A 12,906-nucleotide genomic window follows, 5' to 3' on the forward strand; every position below is an offset into this window, starting at 1 on the left:
ACACAAGATAAAAAGGGAAGTGACCCGCAGAGCTTAATGAGCAAGAAGTGAAGGTAACAGCTGATCATGGCCACACTCTTGTGCTTGCCTACGTAAGCAATCTGGATGTTCACTCCTTCGAAATCTTTTATGCTTTTGCCGACATATACGTCATCCCTGCAAGTGTCAAGGAAAAGTACATACCTTTCATGTTAAGTGACAGTGCACTCACAGGGACCAGTAACAGCTCACTGAGGTATTTGATACATCTACAGGGCACCTCACGAGGAAATAATTCTTAAGTCAAAGTTTGTTGCCGCAGGGACCTCTTCGCAATGATGATTCAAAAAGGCGACCTTTCCTTTAGTGTCTTTGCTGTGAAAACAGGCCCAGGAAACGGGTCTTTTTGCTTCTTCATTACTGCCAAAATGTTTGTGAGGGAGATCTTTGGCACATATGGAATGATTTCACAGGATGATAAAAAAGAGACTGAAGCTGTGTGATGCAGCACCGGTAACAAACGTTTTACAGCTGATGAAGGAGAGAGGACCATGTCTTCGTCCTTTTTTCACCCCAGGCACATGATGACACTTTCTTTCCGGGTCATCGTTTCAAAAAGGTCCACATGGCAACAGCCGTCAGTTAAATTTCTGCAAAGAGCCCATTCTGAAAACTTGCGAATCTGTTCCTTGAGAGGCATACTGCAGAGGTACTAAACACCTTAGTGAGCTGTGACTACATTTCAACTTGATATCAAAGATCAGTACATTTTATTGCACACTCTGAGATAATGGGAGCTGTGAGTGAAAGCACAAGGTTTGAGGGAAGTACCCTTGCAAATTGGTTGTGGGCAAGTGTTCCGCCTTCTTCAAATGTTACCATCGTTCCAGTCTCGCTAAGTTGTGCATTGAGTACTATGTAGAATTTGGCATCGAATTGTATTTGGCACCCATTCTGAGCTAATTTGTGTTTGCCCGAAATGACAGACAACTCTAAGGCTCTTCATGTACAGTTTCATCTGGGTAAGGGCATTTTGTCTGCTTCTTCCTGGTCCTGCAGTTTTTAATTTTCCTGTTATGAAAAATGTATTTTGGGCGATGAGGCGTAGTGGTTCTCCGTAAAACGTTCTTGCAAGCTTTTACGAAAGCCAGTTGTCCAATAGCGGATGGTTCAAATGTATTTGTGAAGATTATAATTGGTATTGGGTGATTACTACACGAGGACTCTTTTTTATGCTTTTCAGATGATTCCGACACCAATGTGCAGAGGTACAGTGTCTGCAGTTTGTCATGAAAATAAAACGTATGTATCTGTGCTCACGCAAACGCCACTTTTTCATTCTAAGCTAAATGCTTTTTATGTATGCAATACGTAACATGCGTAAAGGAAGGTCTTGCACATAATACTTATTTCTTCGGCACCTGGATTGCTGTGAACATTGTACGCAACAGCTATACGCAAAACTTACGAGTAAGTGTGCATGTGCTGCAGAACGTACTATCGGGCACAAAAGTTTGCAGGACGCGAGTTCTTGGAGAAACCTTTAATGTAGCTCTACTGTATGCTGTATAAAGGTATTAAAGGCCTCAATGCTCCTTCCTCTGGTAACAATGTCAGGCGAGTGGTGTCGTGTTTGGTCGGGGACAGCAGACGAAGGCCAGGTGGGTGGAAAACCGAGCGTGGTTTATTCCATCACAGCTTGCAGTGGAATGCCCCGCTGGGAGAGCAGCGCGGCTTATCTTATAGCCAGCTCTCGCGATCGTCGCGCCGCCGCTATCGCTCTAGCCGCGACGATTACGCAACACTACTCCCTTTTTATTTAGGGGGTGCAATTGTATCCTTATACAATAGTTAAAAGCCAGCTTCGTATCGCTCGGGTGGACGGCGATTTCTTGACGGGTAGCGCCTTCCAAGAGCCGACGTTTCGGATGTAGGAGCGGGCGCCGCAGGGACCTCGGGAGGCTGCAAGGGCACCGGCTCTTCTGATGCTGGCTGGTCACGTTTAAGTTCTGCAGTTATTTTCAAGTTTTAAATGATTTTGACCTTGGTGCTGTGGCAAGTGCTAACACTGAGTTTTAAGTCAGAATGCACTCGGTAAAGAATGATAATTTGTACATTATGTACGTCCCTTTCAGTTCGGCATGCCACTTTTCTTTTTCCTGCAGGTACACCTGGCCAATGGCCACGAAATATCGAAAGAGGCGTACGATGCTCTCATGGCGCTGCCAAAAGATTCACTGTTTTTCAAAAGAGCGGCAACCACATTGTGGTCAACAGAAGTGCTGGCTCAGCGCAGCTTCACAGGAACGCTGTCCAACAGATTCCTGGCAGAGGGTGGGGACAAGGCACCGCAGAAGCCACTGACGCTGCTGAAGGTGGAGACGATAAGGGGTAATTATTGTATTCTACTGGGGTTAGCACAAGTGCATATTGTCATATTGCATTAACATATGAAAGGAGGCTATCTCGACCTTGGCAATAGCTCATGAGAAGGTAATAATTATCAAACACTATTTGACTCATATTAGAATGGATCAATTCATTGCATGGCTTTTGGTTGTGCACGAGAATTCATGTGCAGTTAGCTACTTGACAGGCACAATGAGAAGCATTTGGTAGAGATAAGAACTTCCTACAGAGCTGAACTTCTAGATGAGTGTATGACATGAGCACTCCACATCTGTGGCAACAACCAAAGAACATAACTTGTTTTGTGATGCTAAAATAGGCTGTTGTCACATGACAATGTTGAGCTGGAATGTTAGGTTCTTAAGAGCTGCGCATTTTTAAAACCTTTAAATGTGCACTGAAGAGGAATCAGAACTCGTCTTTTTGCCACGGGAACCCGATCTACACGTTCCAAGCATTCTTGGAAACTTTGAATTATTGCCCTGTGGGGCTGATTTTCCTCATTTAAATGTGATTAATGTCTGGCTCCCGCCTTTTTTTTTGATTTTCCGCAGTCGGGGAGGAGTCAGCCAACGCATGGAGTGCCTTGCAGGCAGTCACATGGCGGCTTTGCTTTCGTTTTTATTTTGCTTTTTTTACATTTCCGTGGATAAATAGATCTATTCAGAGACTACATAGCTGCAAATTAGGCCCACAGAAATAAAAATACGCGTGGACTCTGCTTTCGCCAATCACTCCGTATCGCTCCGCCGATGGCAGAGCGGCAAGCCGCCACAGGACTGGTCGAAAGATTAGTCGACACCTCCCACTGTCTGCGGGGGAATTAGAAAAAAAGGCGGGAACCGGGTGTTTAATTCGATTTAAACTAGAGAAACCGACTACACAGGGAAATAATTCGCAGTTTCTAAGAACGTTCGGAACATGTAGGACGAGTTCCATCGGTAAAAGTATGAGTTCAGATTCCTCTTTAGTGCACCTTTAACGCAAACGCTGATGGTATCATTCTTATGTATCTTCCTGTCCTTTTTTGTTATTGTTTCATCTTATTGCCTTAGCAAAGGCACTAATTATGGGATGGTTTAGCACAAACATATTCTCGGGAAATGTACGCAGTTCGACCTGTTATACACTTCGCATACATAGTAATGCAACTGAGCCCTTACTTGGTGTTCTTTGGCTTTGTGTTCAGGACCATACCATGTATGTATGTGCTAGGGCACTGGGCACTGCCTGCATTCTTACAATTGACAAACGCTTTTTTCTGATGACCTTAGTCATTTTTCTGCTTTACACTTGGCGTGAATATTAAGGCGACATGCTCATTTTGATGATGTAGGCAGTGCAAAGTGTCACAGCAGCTGTCGTGCTTGCAGTATTGGCACTCATGGCCTTTGCACATGCACAAGATTTGGCAACATAGCTTTCTGCAACCTTTCTAGAGTGGAGAAAGTGATTTGTTTACATATCTGCTGAGATTTACCCAGAATCAGAACACCTTGTTGCACTATTACTCATATTAGGCAGAAGTGTTCTAGGCTTAATTCTAGGCTCATTTACAACTTTCTCTTGATGTGCTGTGTTTTAGGGTGTTTCGCTTAAATTTGCTCACCATTACTGCTGCACTGTTCTGTTGAGATTGCACATGCTTCTACACTTACTAAGAGCAGAAGGAATGGCATTGTGCATCGTCAGAGCTACAGCTTTGTGCCCTAATTGTGTTACAGGTGTTGAAACATGGATGTCTCACACCAGGATTTGGCCCTTTTCATGTGTGAATCGAACTATGGGTTCATTTTCTAACCCAATTTTCACAGCAATGAATGACTGCAACATCAACATGGCCCCAAAGCCATACAATTAATTTTTACAAAGAACTAAAGCTGGATGAGGTTGTCCTCTGTGTCCCTTTGATATGATCAGGCGAATGAATTTACTTATCATGTAGCATACTACATTACATTACTTTGTTACAACAAGCAGTGGCGTTACAAGTAGATGCGGCAGTTTTTGTAGCGCTGAGCTAATTGTCAGGCTAAGACTTACTGTATGTCCTGGAAATTGATTCTACAACAACAATTCTGCCGAAGCCAGAATAATAACAAAGCTTGCGTAATTTTTAACTCTTATGCATGATTTTCTTTCAGTGTTCTTCAGGCATTATGCCCGCAGTCGGGGAGTGACGGACGAAGCAGCCACGAAAGCTGAAAAAAGCATAAGACTGTGGCTATCACAGAAAACTTGCGAACTTCGCCGAAAGAGTCCCGCTGCTTCAAAGAGCTAAGCGAATCAGAATAAATTTTGTTTCTTTTTTCTTTTCTACATGCCCTTGCAATTTATTTTGGCAATCATACGAATTGAGTATTGACGTATGCGTGCAAATTTTGTTTCATTTTCTTTCCCTAAAATTTCTATTGGTAAGTGTAAAAATTGAGTGCTGGTGTATGCATGCTGTTATGTGTATCCTAATGCACTTCATCGCAATCAAAGCACATTGAATTTGCGTTTTTCTCACGGCCACTCTGCGTACACACAACTCTTCTCTTTGAGCTCTCCAGTGATAGTGAACAACTGCGCAAGCATTGCAGAAGCTGGTGGTTTAACTGCACTTGTTCAGTTTATATCAGCAACAGTACCAAAGACAGAAGAGGGCAGCTGTCGAGCTCACACTTGCCTCCTCACGTGTGAAGTTGGCGTCTTGTGGAGCCACACCTTGCCTGCTTCACCCACGTGCGCTTCTTTTCAACCTGTTTTCTCGGTACCAGGTATGCTCGTTATGCTCCACAGCGGGCGGCACATATCGTGAAACAGGGAAATTGTTCCCGAAGGCTCCTAACCCGGTCAGTACGGCACCAAATTAAATCACATCAGAAAACACCAGACCGGGCCACACCAAAAACATCAGCCCGGGTCACACCAGACCCGGTAACACCAGACCCGGTAACACCAGACCCGGTCACACCAGGCCGGGTCACACCAGGCCGGGTCACACCAGAACCCGTGTCTGAATTTCCGGTCTGGTGTAAACACCAGATATGGGCTGGTGTTTTTTTCGACTGGGAAGCCACTTGCAAAGGCTTATCGGAGTCGTAATGCGCCAGTATCGCTGATGACGTCAACGCATTTTTGACTTCCTCCAACGCCGCTTGGCACGATGCATCCCAGCGCCATGGATGATCGCGACGCAGCAGTTTGTGAAGAGGACTGGCCAGAGTAGACAATCGTGGAGCAAACTTCCCGTAGTAATTTACGACGCCCAGAAACGACTGCAGCTGCTGCTTTCTTGGGGGCGCGGGAGCTTTCGTCAAGGCTTCTATCTTCTCTGGCGTTGTGCTGACACCTGCTGCGCTGATAACATGACCAAGATAGCGCAGTTCTTTTTTGAAAGAACGAACACTTTTCTTTCTTTACTCGAACCCCGCGCTCCGTCAACCGCTTTAGGACAGCTTTCAGGTTTGCAAAATGCTCGTCTGCCGTCCTTCCAGCGATGAGAACGTCATCCAAATAGCAGCTGACGCCTTTCAGGTCTTTCAACATTGTGTCCATAATTCTTTGGAAAATGGATGGTGCCGATGAAACTCCAAACGGTAGCCTGTTTACCGCAAAAAGTCCTTTATGGGTATTGAGTGTCAAGTACTCTCTTGACGACTCCGACACTACCACCTGATGATAGGCTCTGTTTTGATCAATCTTCGAAAATTCTTGGCCCCTGCGAGCGCCGCAAACAAATCATCGACTCTCGGCAGTGGGTACCGGTCAGGTTCAAGACAAGAATTCACGGTGGCCTTGTAATCACTGCATAGTCTTATGCCACCGTCCTTCTTTACTACTGGTACAACCGGTGTGGCATAGCTGCTCGTCGCAACTGGTGAAATGACTCCTATGCCTTCCAGCTTGTTAAGCTCGGCCTCGACCGCAGGTTGTAATGCAAAGGGCACACTTCTTGCCGTCAGAAACTTCGGCATGCTACCATCTTTTAGCGACAACTCTGCTCTTTCTTCCGAAATTGTTCCCAGTTCGTCATTAAACAAACTCTGGTATCTGTCTAGAAGTGCGCGTAGTCTGGCAGTTTCACTCGAACAAGCAGAACCATCGGACCTGGAAATAACGTTGAGCTCGAAGAGATTGCTCCAATTGAGTCGGATGGCTTGCAACCATTGTCGACCTAGCAGCGGAAGTCTCTTTTCTTTCGTGATGTATAGAGGCAGCTGGGCCCTCTGCTCTCCGTACTGCACGGCCACGTGAGCGACTCCAACAGGCTGGACTATGGCTCCCTGGAACGTCCGCAGCTTCAGCGTCGTTGGCGTGACCTTGATTGAGGGAAACATCTGCCGAAACTGATATAAAGACATGACGGACACAGTAGCCCCTGTATCCAGCTCCATGATCAAGGGCCGCCCTTCCACGTGCGCAGAAATTTTTATCGGAGCCAGACCAGGCGAAATAATTTCCTTCATGCTTACAGAAGCTTGAACGGGAACCAACATCTTCATCGAGTTTCGCTGCGCTCCTTTCGTCTTTTGCTGCTTGTTAGCTTGGCACACCCTTTGAATGTGTCCTTTCTTATCACATTTGAAACAGGTGGCCGCTATGTGCGGACACAGTCGGCTTGCATGCTTCGCCGACCCGCAGCGATAGCAGTTTCGCTGACTCATATCGCTTTCCCCAACGGCTCTGACCTTGTGAACGTCCGGAACGCCCGTATCAGAGGTGTGCGCTTCTGCTACGCTCTTTTTCGCTGCTTCCATGGCCAGCGCCTCCTCTATTTTTACAATGCCAGCCGCATCGCCCGCTTCGCAATGGGAGCCGTCGGTACACCTCATTTCAGTTAGTTGCCGCGATGCAGCGCTAGCCAGATGGTAGCTCTGCTTGCGTCATGTTTGCGTGCGGGCGCGCGGTGGTGATAGCGCTGTCCTACTCCTACTCCTGGCGTCGGTCAGGTTGTTGCTGTCTACCCCTTCATGTGTAGCTCTCGCTTCATCCGTGGCGCGGCGCTTTTTCCAACGGCAATCGGCTGGAGCGGCAGCTTTGCTCGCCGTTTGCAGAGGTGGCCTATGGCGATCGCTCCGCCTATCCCTTTAGGATGGCGGCTGGCATACTTTATTCGCTGTTTGAGGTACTTGCGCTACTTATTGCTCTTCCTTGCCAGACGAGTAGAGTGTTATAAGTTTTAAGGCTCGTTCGTTTCGTGGCACCATTGTTAACGAAAATTGTTTTACGCGGGTAAATGGTGTGGTCCGCGAAGCTGACGAGGTGTCCTCGCAGCAGCAGTAAAATGGCACCGGATAATTATGTGCAGCAGGGCTGCTGCTTTCAATTTTGTGTGAAGAGTGGGCAATTTTAAGTTCGTTTAAGTGGAGCTGAGGAAGTTCACTGCACAGACAGTACAAAAGAAGTCGACGTTTACGTGCATTTATTCGCATATATTTACAACAATTTACAGTAATAGTATATACAACTCTTTTTATTTACAGCCATTTACATTTTTAGAATTGGTGTCTATTTTCTTGTATTAGCAGGTATTTACAGCCTTAAGATGCTTGCATTGTAGCGCAACCACTTTTGTACGCACGAGGAGGACAAAGCATCTCGTGCGCGAGCGGAGCTCAACAACAATCAAAACACACCTAACGCCTGGGTGGAGACGCCAGTTCGTATTTGGGGCGCCCTCATGTGTTTGGTCGCCCTCTCTTGCGGCGCCGAACGACAACGCCGCTAGAAGAGACGCTGACGCGGCGCCGAAGAAACTCTGCCTTGCGGTTCGGCCTTTACGGTGACTGCCCCTGAACACATGTTGAAGAGGTTTTGATTTCCGTTTTATGTGCCTCCTTTTCTTCAGGCGCTTTGCTTTGTTTTGCATCGTTTTATTAGCGATTGGTTGCAGTCAGGACCAGAACTTCCGATAGGCTTTGGCAACAGCTGCTGCGCCGTATATTTGCGAATGAAGTTCATCTTTCGCTTCTCAAAAAATCGTAGCAGCAGGCTGCCAAGGACAGACAATAATCTTTATTCAGTCGTCGTAACAATGACAGCTTATCCTGACAAAAGTACAGCTACGACTTGAAAGCTATTGCTGTCTGCAGGGTAGTCTTGAAAAATGCCTTGTCGTTAAGATTTGCCATGCCTTCTTCATTTCATTCTCCAATTTTCCTTACTGAACATGATGTAATCCAAAGCCAAAATAGCATAACTTATTACTAAATACGTTTACCATCTGATTACATATTTTCGCCAAGCAGTTTCAGTTCCTCTCCCGGAATGTTTCAGCGTTCTAGCTTAGCTAAAAGACCGACATGATTCGGCAAAGCCGCCACAGCCTTCCGTTGCAATGCCAGCGCCGCTGCGCCGCACTGTCTGTGACTCCTTCTAAAACCAGCGCCTGCAGCGGCTTCGCGATGGCCAGCGCTCCACGGTGAGCAGCACCTTGTGAGCAGTGCCACGAACAGCGCGCTCAATGACGCGTCCATACCTGGCAGGCAGCCTGATGGTCATGAAGGATGCAGAGCGCCGCCTCACGAAGATAGATAGAAATGATAACAAATTGGCCTCGTCCGCTTTCCGTTGTCTGGCGCCACCCAGATGGTCCTCTCCCCCACAGACGCACAGCAGGCTCGAAGGCTAGCCGACGGGGGAGAGTAGGAAAGGAGGACAGGAGAGGGTTTTGGACAGTCGGATCGGCCGTACTCGGCAGGCATTGTAAAAATAGAGGAGGCGCTGCCATGGCTAGCGCTCGTTCCACGGCTTTTTGAAAGGTTAGCTTGTTATCCTCCGTGAATAACACTCGCTGTATATCTTCTCTGTGCAAACCGCAAACAAAACGGTCACGCAGCGACTGATCGAGTGCGGATTCAAATTCACATGTCTGTGCCAATTTCCGCAACTGTGCAACATATTCCGAAATCGATTCAGTCTCGAGTTGCGCTCTCCTGTGAAATTTCGCGCGTTCACTAATTGCCGACGGCTTCGGTGACAAGTGGTCGCCTTGAAGCTTCTTTAGCACGTCGAAACTTTTAGCTGACGGCAGTTTCGGCGCTGTCAATGACATGAGGAGACTGTACGTCTTTGGGCCTACGAGACTCAAAAAAGCGTGTACCTTGTCGTCCTCGGGGATACGGTTGACCAGAAGAAACGACGTTAACTCTTTTGCTACCGCGCCATAGGCCATCGTTCGCATATGATCGATTTAAATCGCCCGCGCAAAAAAGCTCATTTTGGAGCGTCGCGGACGTGCTCCGCCATCTAGTTAGCGAGCTCAACAACTGCTCTTTCGATTGCAACCTTGGTTTCAGTGTTTTGACATGAGGGGGCGCCGTGAAAAATAAAACTTTGAACGGCCGCAGCAGCGTCAGCCGGAGAAAATGGCGTCCGCATCGCCGCGCGCTCCTCGAAAGCGAAAGCTGGCACCGAGCCCCTCGGCCGGTTTCGGTTTCGTTTTTTGAGACGAAAGCAGCGGTTATTAGTCGGGCAACAATGTACAAACGTCGGATTTCGGTTTCGAGAGCGAGACTTCGCCTCGGGAGCCTGGAACATCAACGCACACTTGCATGTAAGTTCTGTTTTCATTCGCTGTGCGTTTTCTGCGGTGCATACGGTTTGTAATTGACGACAGTGGTCTATTTTTGAGCTTCAGTGTCTTCACAACGTATGGCGAACACAGTTTGCCAAATGCTCAAGGTCGCCTCGCGTTTTTCAACCAAGACGACAGCTAGGTGTCCATATCGGCACATTGCTGCGGAGCGGCGCTCGGAGATTCGCTCGACCTCTCGACTTTTTTTTTGGTGCTCTTCACGGCGGAAATGATGAAAACCGTGTGCGGAAACACTAATAAGTATGCATGGATGAAGATTTTGAGCAAGCAAACATATGCTCGGCGGGACGGCTCATGGGAAGAAGTGAATCAGTTGGAGATGCTGATGTTCATTGGAATCATCATATACATTGGAATTGTTGACCTGCCATGACTATATCTCTACTGAAATACCAGAATAATCTATTCTGGCCCTCTGCCACCAAAAATCATTTCTCAAACATTTTTCCGAGCGCACGAGAATGAAACGAGGACTGAAAGAAGACACACACCACAAAGCGCCGCACTGCAACTGCAACAATACTCGGAAAAATGTTTGAGATGTGTAACCAACTAGCCCGCCAGTTCATCCTGAGCAAATTCATTTCTCAAAATTGGTTTTTCGCTTTTTATTTTTTTGTTTTTTCACGTAACGGACCCGGATGATTCAGTGGCGGCAGCATCTATTGGCAAGACTTGGAAAGTGTCCTGGCTTTTGAACCACGTCGATAAAACTTATTTCATCGATACTGATGTTTTAGAGCTTGCCTAAAACGCCAAATTTTATCAGCTGGCTTTCAGGGAGCAGCTCATTCAAGAAATCTTCGGCTATGATGAGGGAAATGAAGTCCACGCCCCCAATCCGCCCATAGAATCCATTCAACACCAAACGAAAAAAAAAGAAAAAAAAGAAGAAACTGCAAGCTCGGCTATCAGAGAACAAGGGAGGAGCAAAAATAAAACCTTATGTGAAGCACCTGTCAGTCTACCTCTGCTGCACATCTCCACCCCTGATTGCTCTTCACAGTGGCACCACAGTCATGACCCCAGACTTGACAGGCCATGGAAAGTGAAGTAATTTTTCTCATAGCTGTAACTGTGAATAATGACAGCTATAAACATGTGCAACAGTTTGTATATTCCAGTTTTTCTCTAATGAAGTTCTGGCTTAGTGCAGCCGGTAATTTTTGTTTTTCCTATATACTTTTTTTATGTTTTTAGCAAATTTCACAAATAAATGTTCATTTACTTTTGTGCACACAACTCATCTGTTTGTTTCATTCAGAAGTGTAACTAATAAGCTACAATTTCATATATTGCAATATGTGCTGGCTGTGTTAGTTCTTGTGAAAAAAATTTTTCTTTCAGTACACTCCAAATCGTCCATTTTTCCGCGGTAGCGAAAGAGTTAAGCGTTCCTCGTACGACGGCCAGTTGCTCGTAGACTCGTCGAAGGGCTCGATGTGTCCCAGTCGACCCACGATTTGCGTCACTGCTCCCGCCGCTGCCGAACCATCCGTTTCCATGTCGGCTTGCTGTAGAACTGGTCAGAATCCCATCCTCATCGCCAAATGTCGTGTTTTGTCGGGGACAGCAGACGAAGGCCAGGTGGGTGGAAAACCGAGCGTGGTTTATTCCATCACAGCTTGTAGTGGAATGCCCCGGTGGGCGAGCAGCGCGGCTTATCTTAGAGCCAGCTCTCGCGATCGTCGCGCCGCCGCTATCGCTCTAGCCGCGACGATTATACAACAAGTGGGTAGCGAGGTGGAGGAACAATAAACGTTTTTCCGAGAACTTGCGTCCCGCAGGCTTTTGTACCGAATGGCACATAATAACTATATAGATTATTTCCACTTTAGCACGATTGGCTTCGTATGCGTACGTATGAGGACGTATGCGTACACATTACGGAACCTTAAGAACACAACAGAAGCATCCGTTGCCATAAAAGAAATTCGTTGCCGTGCATAGCATGATGTAACTTTTCACCACCATGAAGACGATAATCATCATACGGAATCTATGTTTCGGACATTTAGTTCGTGCCTACGAAAAACCCTCTGGAAACCCAATACCTGCGGGTTTCTCTCTACATTTTTTTTACATTGCGGCTTCGAGATTGACGGCCTCTTTGTCGTCTTCGGAGCAAGACGCGGATGGCAGTGGTCATTGCACCAAACAGTGCGATAAAGAGAAAATGGATAACATGACAAGTCGGACAGCAGCGGTCACGAAAAGGGCAGGGCGTTGACGACAAGTATCATGTACTTCATGGTATCTGGAAAGGCTGCTGCCGCCGGCGCCAGTTCGCATTTCATTCTCTTGGCGTTTAAAAGATATTCACTTAAAAGGCTTTCATTTCTCACCATCATCATCAGCCTTGATCGCGTCTACCGCTGGACAAAGTCACCTCCCACTCACCTACGCTTGGCCCTGTCCTATGGGAGCGGCGGCACGCTACACCAGCACATTTCCTTACCTCATTTGTCTCCCTCTCTTCTGCCCTCGGTTATCTCGTCTCCGTATTAAAACCCCACAACAATAAACATCGTCCTCGTTATTCAGGTTACGCGAGCATTAAATAGGACTTCCCCGCGAATGAACATCACTCGTTTTCTGTCTTAACGTTACTAAGACTGCGTTATTTCACCAGAGATCAAAATGCTTAAATATTTCGCATTTTTATTTTCTCAGTAACTTTATATAAAGTGCACACATTATTGAGTATGGCAACACTGAATTTGATTTTGTAAACAACTGATAATTCAGCAGAAAAAAATTATAAGCGGCGTCGTGGCAGAGGCAACGTTTTCGCGCACAACTCAATTTCGCAACTTTGCAGTGCCGTAAGAATCAAGGTATTTCAGCAATGGTGGATATGTGTTGCGTGCTAAAAGGACAGCTGAGAAAGAATATGGTAGGCTTATCACCGCAATTGTGAGGAAGTTGCCGCT

At 46.6% G+C, this 12,906-nt stretch overlaps 1 long non-coding RNA gene across 1 annotated transcript; it reads left to right on the forward strand.

Moving 5' to 3' along the window:
- Nucleotides 1-2,200: 2,200 nt before the first annotated feature.
- LOC149355397 (uncharacterized) lies at nt 2,201-4,703 on the forward strand. The gene is made up of 2 exons (XR_016289715.1): nt 2,201-2,370; nt 4,533-4,703. It is a non-coding gene; the product is annotated as an uncharacterized LOC149355397 (long non-coding RNA).
- The last annotated feature ends 8,203 nt before the right edge of the window (nt 4,704-12,906 follow it).

The sequence above is a fragment of the Amblyomma mixtum genome, chromosome 3 (assembly GCF_055824585.1).
Source record: "Amblyomma mixtum isolate Tamu chromosome 3, ASM5582458v1, whole genome shotgun sequence".
Taxonomy (NCBI): Eukaryota; Metazoa; Arthropoda; class Arachnida; order Ixodida; family Ixodidae; genus Amblyomma; species Amblyomma mixtum.